The sequence below is a fragment of the Macrobrachium rosenbergii genome, chromosome 19 (assembly GCF_040412425.1).
Source record: "Macrobrachium rosenbergii isolate ZJJX-2024 chromosome 19, ASM4041242v1, whole genome shotgun sequence".
In the NCBI taxonomy this organism is placed as follows: domain Eukaryota; kingdom Metazoa; phylum Arthropoda; class Malacostraca; order Decapoda; family Palaemonidae; genus Macrobrachium; species Macrobrachium rosenbergii.
The window spans coordinates 10,981,657-10,991,656 of record NC_089759.1 but is presented as its reverse complement, the minus strand read 5'-3'; the positions used below and the strand labels follow the sequence as shown (position 1 = coordinate 10,991,656).

General features: G+C 37.9%; 2 protein-coding genes across 5 annotated transcripts in view; one reads left to right on the top strand and one right to left on the bottom strand.

The window, feature by feature from the left end:
- The window catches only part of Lrrk (Leucine-rich repeat kinase), a 660,345-nt gene that overhangs the window by 118,439 nt on the left and 531,906 nt on the right, over positions 1–10,000 (top strand). The gene's annotated exons all lie outside the window — the stretch shown is intronic.
- The window catches only part of LOC136848403 (neurofilament medium polypeptide-like), a 30,431-nt gene that overhangs the window by 4,134 nt on the left and 16,297 nt on the right, over positions 1–10,000 (bottom strand). The gene's annotated exons all lie outside the window — the stretch shown is intronic.

Genomic DNA, 10,000 nt, shown 5'->3' with positions numbered 1-10,000 from the left:
GAGTATGGATTATTTGTAGCTCCGGCAACCTCGAGTCGCCTTGATCAAACCAGAGTGCATCCACAGCACCATCAGCCCTGGTCTTGGAAAACTTGTGTGCTTCTTGAGTGCCAAATGCATCTCTTAATCTTTTTAATCACTTCTCTAATACATAGCTGCATAATTCATTGGACATGAGGTTATGCACTGTACTTCAGGCCAAAAGATTTTTAAGTGATGTACAGTTATCAGTTCGAGAAGTTTCTTTATATCCACTAATTTGTCCTAAGAAGATATTTAACGATAACTAAAGTAAAGAGCTATGGTTTTACTACGTACCACCATTTACCTTGTATTTCTTCTATAAACGATTTGTGAATGTTGAACATTGTCATTATGACTCAGTTTTAGTGATCTGTTCCTTATGCAAATTTAACATAGAACCTAGAGGTTAGAAGTTTTTTCGGCCATCATCGTAAAAGGAAAAGAAATTAGTGTAATAAAGTTAATATGCATAATTGATTAGGCATAATTTTTAAATCGAGAAAGGGGGAAACCTGAAGTGATATCGATATCGAATATTCTGCATCCATGTTGCTGCACAACCCAACGGACACGGAATATGGCACCAGGTTAAAATGAACGATTCTCTTAGTTTTGAGGAGTTGAAGATTTAATTGTAAATCGCCATAAAGAGGTGCTTAAATGTTTAGTATATGTAATTTTCTTTGAAGCCCGCCTTCATTTTACATTGAAGGGGTGAACGCGAATGAAACTGCCCGGTGCATCCATGCATACCAGTCATCTAATCGTGAAAAATAAAGATATTTCTTTAATGTCGTATACATGTAACTGGCAACCGAGCTGTTAAGGTGAAGACAGTCGTCGTCGCATAAGTTTATGACAACAGTGTAAAACATACTTAACAATGTAAAATTTGCTTAAGCCGATAACGTGATACTCATATACTCATTAGCGACACTATAACAATATTTTGTGTTCCGACGTTACTGTTCCACCGCACCAACAATTGTGTTTTAAAGAAGCTCTTCCCTTATATTTTACAGGTTCGCGTTATACACTTTCTAGATATGGTATAGGTGATATTCAGTTAATTAACTGTTATCATTGCGTTTTTTTTTACCCACTGGAAGTTTCTGGTAAGTGAACGCCCGTTTAAATAAGCCATGCTCTGGTAACCATGTGGGATCAGAGGTGACTCAAAAATGCTACAAATATTTCTTTTATGAAATGGAGTACTGAACACATTTTGCAGTGTATCTTCACCCAACCCTCCCAGTTAATGTAGAACGGGGAAACGCGTTAGGATGCAAATTTGGTATACCCCGTTCTTCTTCCTCTTCTTCACTGTACGTGTCTCCCAAAACGCTGATGGGCTTCCAGTCTTGTACATTTCCTATTACCTGCATCAGTTGTACAACTGTTTTCTCCCCTCCAGTCTCTTTTCTTATTCCATCTATATATTTCTTCTTCTTGTCTCCCTATCGCCTTCCCCCCCCCCCCCGTTTTTTTTCTGCCAGACATAAACTCTCCACAACCTCCTATCTCGCACATGACCCAACAGATGAAGTTGTCTCCAAGACACACCCAAAACACCCCTCCAAATCCACGTTACTGCTGGTTCCCGTCTCTTTTCCATTATCCTATTATTCGTTCCCCGTAGGGGGTTAGGGCCGTCAGTGCACCACATGCAGTGCACTTTAGGCATTACTTAAGGTTCTTTGCAGCGTCCCTTCGGCCCCTAGCTGCAACCCCTTTCATTCATTTCACTGGATCTCTGTTCATATTTTCTTTCGTCTGTCTTACATTACATTCCACCCTCTCCTAACTATTGATTTCATGGTGCAACTGCGAGGTTTTCCTTCTGCTGCACCTTTCAAACCTATCTGCTGTCAATTTATGTAACAGCGCTAAATGACTACATAGATCCCAGCGCTTGGCCTTAGGCCTAAGTTCTATATTCTGTTCTATTCTATTCTATTCCTACTAGTCGTCCACGTTTCACATTCCTACAACAAAACTAACCAAACATGTTTTTACCATTTATTATTCTATTCAGGGTTGATAAATCCCTGTGTTTAAGGAACCTTTGGTAGCCTCGCTTGAATATTTTCTCCTAGGAGGAAAGGCTGATTCTCACCACAGGTACAACACATTCAGCAATATTCCCATACCTCTGTATGCCCGTCACCCCTTGCGAAATATTATATGTATATATATACATACATACATACATACATATATATATATATATATATATATATATATATATATATATATATATATATATATATATAATGTATGTTTGTGTGTGTATATATATATATATATATGTACAGTATATATATTATTTTTTTTATATCACCCTCATGTTTCCAGCAACCAAATGAATATTATGTTGGCTCCACACTGTACTGGAAACTTTGACAGGGGTATCGTGATTGAAAACGTGTAGAATAGTTTAATATCTATAACATTACCCCCGATTACATCATTGATTGTCACACTGTCACTGTCGGTGTTGCATTTTAGTGAGAACTTTTCATTTTACAAGTCATAAAGGTAGTATAACTTTTCTTTTTATTAGTAATAAGGGTATAACTTTTCCTTTTACTTGTAATAAAGGTATAACATTGTTTTCCTGAAAGGGCGCAGACGATGCACTCTGAATTAACTGGGAGCACCATGCTTTTTCATACTGAAAAATGTCGGGAAATTACGGCAACTTTCCGCATGTAGAGCAAATTTGTGAATGCAGCTCACTCTGATCATCCGGATTATAAGCGAGTCTCCCCAAAGTTTGTTTCATTTGCGGGTTAAAATTGTTTCCGTTCCGAATTGTTTGTTTACAGCCTCGCCGGCTGCAATCGACTTTAATTTAGCTTATTGTTCTGGAAATTAAATATCACGTGTTTTTAGTCGTTTTATTCATCGCGGATGTCGCTGCGAGCGTAAGACTTGAGGATAAAAGTGTGTAATAATGGAGGTGGTCTATTCAAAGGGGGATCGATGCGATTCCCGGGAGAAGGACGAGGGGATAGTGATTACGACTTTGATAGCAGGATGGCTCTGGTTTTTATGCTTTCGGTGGTTTTGTGATTTGGCTGACTTTTTTTGCTTGTTTGTTTGTTTGTAGTATGGTGTTGACCAAAGGAAATTGGAGAGAGAGAGAGAGAGAGAGAGAGAGAGAGAGAGAGAGAGAGAGAGAGAGAGAGAGAGAGAGAGAGAGAGAGAGAGAGAGAGGCTGTTCGGGGTTTTATACAACCGCCAGAACAAAGTTCATTCAGCCTCATATAATGAGAGAGAGAGAGAGAGAGAGAGAGAGATAGAGAGAGTCAAGCTGTTCGGTGGTTTATACAACCATCAGAACAAAGTTCATTCAGCCTCATATAATGAGAGAGAGAGACAGAGAGAGAGAGAGAGAGAGAGGAAGCAAATCGAAATTTCCACGATTGTTGTCAGATGTCTACAAATGTATGCTGGTCGTTTGGGGTTAGGGTTAGTGGGGGGTTTAGGCGACGCTTTTTTTTTTTTCTTTCTTTTTAGGAGAAAATGGCCGGATGTAAATTGTTAGTTTTATTTCCAAGATTGCGCAATAAATTTGTCACTGTGGATAGGGTGGAGATTAAAGTTATTTTGTGGCATGACAGGGTTGTTTGTTGATGACCTTTCGGCTGAATCGAATGACGGAGGCGCTGTATAAAACGTGACCTGGATGCGACCCTCTTCATCTGCGGATTTTATTGCATGTGCCCGAAATGGTTGACAGAAGCATGTACCTTTCTTTATGGAGATTCTGCTTTCATCCAGAAAATTAAACGATTGGCACGCACAAGTATATGTTATTGTGACTGATATTAGAATGATTGCAGTTGCCTTGTGAGAGCAACTAAACGTATCTGACACTCATGAAGAGGTGGTGTTCCTACAGTAAAAGAAAGAGCGTAATTGGAACTTCGAAGCAGACATGTTTGTAATTATGAAGATATTGATGTGTCAAGGCGTCTTTCGAACTTAATTTTTGTTCACTGAATGTGTTTGGAACGAAGAGCGTGTGAATTGTCAAGATTTAGTGAAGAGACCTTAACAGCCTTAACAGCTTGAGTTACGAATATTGGCAAGATATTAACGAGTCTAACAAGCTGTCATGGAATAGACGAATCAGATGAATTGAATGGCTCGATAACTGGTCTTTTTTTTTTTTTTAAGGGGACAGGGAAGAGGAACACAGAATACGATGAAAAAGAAGGGACAGGTCTTTTTTTTTTTTTCACCAAATTTTTAATAGTTGGGCGCGTTTAAGGCTTCGCTAACCAAAGTCATTGCGACGCCATCTTACATAAGTTCATCAGTCAGGCAGACGGAAGGAAAAAATACTGAAATGGTTATAAATAAGGTAGAACTAAAACCGAAGGGCCGGAAGGATTCGTATCACAGGCAAGGTAAGGTATGGTTGTAGTGCATGGCTGGTCTGATCTTGGATCGGGCAAGAGAGCTTCCTTTGTGAGTGCATCAGGCGATCATTTTGGATACTGTATCAAAAGACGATGATTATTTAGTCATTCAAGTGCGAGCGAGAGATTGGCTTTAGTTTAGTGTTCGTTGTCGTTATCTTTCGGCAGAGAGATCTCACAGAAATAAGATAAACTTCCTACCACGTAATTATTTGAGATTTATGTTTTTGTTTACACTGATTATATCTTTCATGTTTACCAAAGATGGTCCTGCGTTTCTGTGCACCTTGTTAGGGCTTGTATGCGGATGCAAACAGGAAGCTTTATAGAGATTTGTCTTCTTTTTGTGATATGCCATAGGAACTACAGACGAGCAAACTCGAATGCACGTGGATTTTGCATGCACGGTGAGATTAGGTAGGGAATCGTTCAGTAAAGAAAATGTCAAGATTTCGTTGAAAAACTTGGATAGTTTCAACTTATTCCGAGGGAAAAAGAGAGCAAACTTTTATCTCTCTTTCTCTCCCTCCCTCTCTTTCTGTTTCGCACGTATGACACTACACGAACCCTTTCCAAACTTCTATTTGTTGAACCATTTATGCCTGAAGTCCAAATGGAACGAAATTTTTAGAACTGCATGCCTCAGTTTTTGAGGCAATGAAATCACTATCGGAAAGTGGTTGTGACTTTGACTCCATGAACTGCAATCACGGTTGTTGTCAGTATTACAGAAGAGAATGGCAATGACTGTGTCACAGTCCCCTCCCCCTGCGGAATGACATTGAATCGCTGGAAATCATGTCTGATGCTGACCACTAACTGTCAGCCAAAGGACGTGGTAACCTATTGTTACTTTTTTGACTTCGAAGTGGGGAAGGCCAGTTTGGGGAATTTGGATATAAAGGCTTGTTTATTCTCTCTCTCTCTCTCTCTCTCTCTCTCTCTCTCTCTCTCTCTCTCTCTCTCGAATCGCATAGGAAATCATTGGTACTGCGTATTATGAGATGATGATTATCTTCTTGAAATGTTCATTGCATTATCGCAGATGGTGTGCAGTACATTAGATTATAAGCCCATTTGAAGTCTCTGTAATTGTGGTATTTAATAGTTGTTTTGAACTAATTTATGCTTTCATAGCATATCAGTCGCAGAATCCTATCAGAAAAATGAAAAAGAAAAAAATAGGTTGAATAGTCTTGAGAATTTTCAAGAAGCAGACAATAAGAATCGGCAACAAATACCAGAGTACTCCTTTTTCAAGTACTCTCCATTCGCATGAAATGAATGAACGCCGTAAGTGGAGGACAAAAACTGTTAGTAGTAACCTTAACAAGACAATTGCGACCACATCCGTCATTCAGAAATACTTTCTTTCTTTCCTTGTGGCTTCTTTCAAGGAAGGCGAGCCCTTTAACGCCGTGTTCCGTGTGATTTTTACGCGACGATTGCTTTTTCTATAGATTATAGTTTAATGTTGTACTTTTTACGAACGAATTTTCGTCTATTAGACATTCCGTTTGTCCACGTGCGTAGTAGGTGTGCCAATAAAGGAAAGGTCTGTTTGTCAGGTAAAAAATTTTAATAGGTTGATCAAAAATAATTAATTACCAATTTTAATAAGTAATGTAAATTGGAAACCGGGAAAGAAATAGCAGATTTCAGTACCGTGAAATTGTTAGAGGAAGTACAATAAAAATTGCTAGCTGAATTTCAGATAAATCTTTTGATGGAATATGAAGAGAATTGACGCTGTGAATTAAAGCAAAATTTTCTTATTTGCAAAGAAAAAGAGAACTACCGACGCGTGTCCATGCAATTGATTAGTCGCGTCTTCATCCCCTCAGGCGCTTTTAGCTAGGTCTGGATGAGTTACACTAACGTCCTTTTGGCTTTTGCAACATTTTTGCCAAGACCTGAGGCATTTCATGGAGACACGTTCGATTCTGTTTCTGGACGTGTTCAATGACGACAGTCTGGGCAACAAACTGTGGAGGCGCAGCTGTATGTAGTGGGACGCCTTGACGTCATTTGGTTGTTGCTTCAAGTCTGATGAGGGTTTTACTTGCACAACAAAGCAAGTCGCCTCGAGTGTAAGCAAGGACAAGGGGTGACGTAATGTGTGTTATTTTCATAGGTTCTATCTTTGTGTCTTGAACAGTTTGTTTATGGGAACGCTGTGTTTATATATATATATATATATATATATATATATATATATATATGTATGTATGTATGTATATATATATAATATAATACATACATACACATATATATATACAGTATATATATACACATGTATGTGTGTATATAAATGTTTATTTCAGGATGTTTCCTACTATAATGGGTGGCTTTAGAGAGAAATCAAACAACGGTCTTAACACATTCATAATTTAACTGTAGAATCGTGGATCAGTAAGTTAAAATTGACATGGTACCTCGGCGGTAGTTCGAAGCTATAGAACACTGTGGCCCTAAGAAATACCAATGGCTTGGGTTTCTAATGCACTGTCCATGGCAGAGAAGAGCCTAGTGGGGGTTGGGAATGCTCTAGAGGAGGAAATGCCTCTTATTTGGTTAATGAGTCTCTTTCTTGAGGCCACTGGCAATCATATACGCAGGTTAACGCTGGTAGAAAGCAGTACAACCTATACATTACTGCCCTGGGAGAGACGATGGTTTCGGGTTACAGGTATAATATAATTTAAGGTAAAGGAGCGTCTAGTAATGAGTTGTTTACCCTTTGAAATGGGGGAGGGGCCTCTTTCGATGCTGATGGCTGGCACATTCTACACTCGTTGGGTGATGCGCTCGAAAGCACTAAAGGTTTAGAATGTTTACGGCTCTGAGCGGCAGTCTAACACTCTAATTATATTGCATCATACTCTAGTTGTATTTCATCATAGTGCCTTTTCCTTGATGTCCCATTATTGATTATATATTATGTATATAAATATATATGTACTGTATATATATATATATATATATATATATATATATATATATATATATATATATATATATATATATATATATATATATATATATGCATACGTATAAATATAGAATCTTCTGATCACTGTCTACATTAACAACACACACACACACACGATATATATATATATATGTGTGTGTTAATGTGCTTGCGCAGTAATGCGTCAGCTTAACGGAACTAAACTAGACTTCTGTATTTACCAGCTGCCATAGTATGATTATTTATTCCTGTGCTACTATCTTAGATGAAATACATTTTTAGATATATCTCTTAAAATGAATATAAAGTGAAAATCACAGGTTAGGTTAGGTTAGGAACTTTGTGGAATTTCTGTTCGTGTAAGATGTCCAGAAAATATTCAAGTGCAGGCTATGGCGCAGGATTTTCGTTTCTTAGCAGGCTTAGTTAATTACCAGTAAGATCAGACCCCTAAATAGTCTGTTGAGTTCTTACTGTATGTATATATATATATATATATATATATATATATATATATATATATATATATATATATATATATATACAGAAAGGCAGTGCCACGAAGGAAAGAGCAAGGATGGAGTGGCTAGTCTGCTAAGTAAAGGACAGTAAGTCGAAAGGCCTAGCACCGCTCCGTCGTTTCTCTTCCCTTTGTGGCATTGCCTTTATTTATTCATTCATCACGTTCCACATTTTCGTGATTCAGTTACACACACACACACATACATACATACATACATACATACGCACACACGCGCATGGATATATATACTGTATGTATATGTATGTATATTGAATTATGAGATTTATATATGCGTGTGTGTGTGTGTATGTGTGTGTGTGAGCGCTTATATACACTCGCATATAATCTATGTTTGGTGTATGTGTACACTGGTATTTATCTGTTATTCCTGCCGCTGCACATTGCGACCTAGCTCCTCGAGGTTTTGTAATTGATGTTACATAATGACATGATGTTTTCTCTTTTACAGTTCTGTGGTTCAGGTGCATTCATGGTTCACTAATGACTGGAGTCTTTGACTTAAACGAGTGTTCAGCTTCTTTCTTCCACCATACATGTTTGGGTGAAATAATTATCTGTAACTCGTAATTTATTAGCTGTAATATATAATTTTGATTTTGTGAATTGTGTTTTGTTTATATATGTATATATATAATTTATATATATAATTCTTTTTGTATATATATATATATATATATATATATATATATATATATATATATATATATATATATATATATATATATATATATATGAGTGTGTGTATGAGGTTATTTAAATTGTACTTTAAGATAAAGAAGTGGGAATGTCAGATGTGCATGAATGAGAAAAGTTTAAAGGTAATAAAATAAATTGTTTGTATTGTATGTATGGCACAAGAAGAATAGAAAAGGTGAGGACGAGAAAGATAGCGTTGGTGGAAGGATGGATCATAGTGTTTTGAGATAGTTTGGTCTTGTGGAAAAAACAGAGGACGATAACTTGGTGAAAAGGTTGTATTATTCGGATGTGTTGGGAAGAGGGAAGAGAGAAAGACCTAGAAAGTGTGTGAATGAGATTTAGGAATAAAACCCCCCTTGATAATCAGGGAAATCGAGAGTGGGTGCAAGATAAAGCATTGTTGGCGCAGTGTGTAAAACGGGATTTGACGCGGGCTGATGAGGCTTCGTTTATGGCAGCATGAAACGAATATATTTGGTGAAGTTTCCGCAAAGTGGGTTTATTCGCGATTAAGCCGTTAAAGTGTGACTATGGCAGTAATCTGTGATTTATTTTTCTTTATAGCCACCATCAGTCAGGGAAAAAGGCTCAGTGTGAAATAAAAGGACTTATATTATTTAGGTTAAAGACTCCGAATCGGTATCCTGCGTATCGTCGAAATGGACGAGGAAGTCATTCATTTTATATCTTTCGCTTTTTCCTTTTCTCTGCACATGTCTATGTGCATGTATGTGAAGTGTTGATGGCGTAAGTCATGTTAATAGCGGCCTTATTTGTCTTATGTCATTATATTGACCTTGATAATACAAGTGATGTAGGCGCCTATGTAATTACAGCCATCTTCCTAATGTGCAGCTCACCGCCTTGCGTCTGTATTTCTTCGCCGCAGAGGACAGAATCATCATCCTTAAAAATATTTGTATGTTTGCCAATGTTTCCATGGAAGTGGGCTACATTTGGGATCTTGGTAATGTCATTTCTTTACATATAATTTCAGCACACACCTTTTCCGATTTTGAAGGGGCGGTGCCAGAGGGGTGTAACCTTCGTGTTTCTCAGCAAGCCTTAGGGATGACGTTGATAGGCCCACGACCTTCCTCTTGACCCCAGAAGACACGGATATCCAAATACAGCCGTGTGGACGGATGAAGGATAGGGAAGGAGTGATCTATTTACTTTGGGAGTACTCGGTCAGAGCGCCCGTTTTGGGTGGTTGTGTCTTCTAGATTTGGGCAGTGGGATCACCTCGTCCCTACGCCTGCATACAAATATATACGTGTTCAGGTGTTTAGTTATTTGCTACCATGATAGATACCAATATTTTTTATCTGT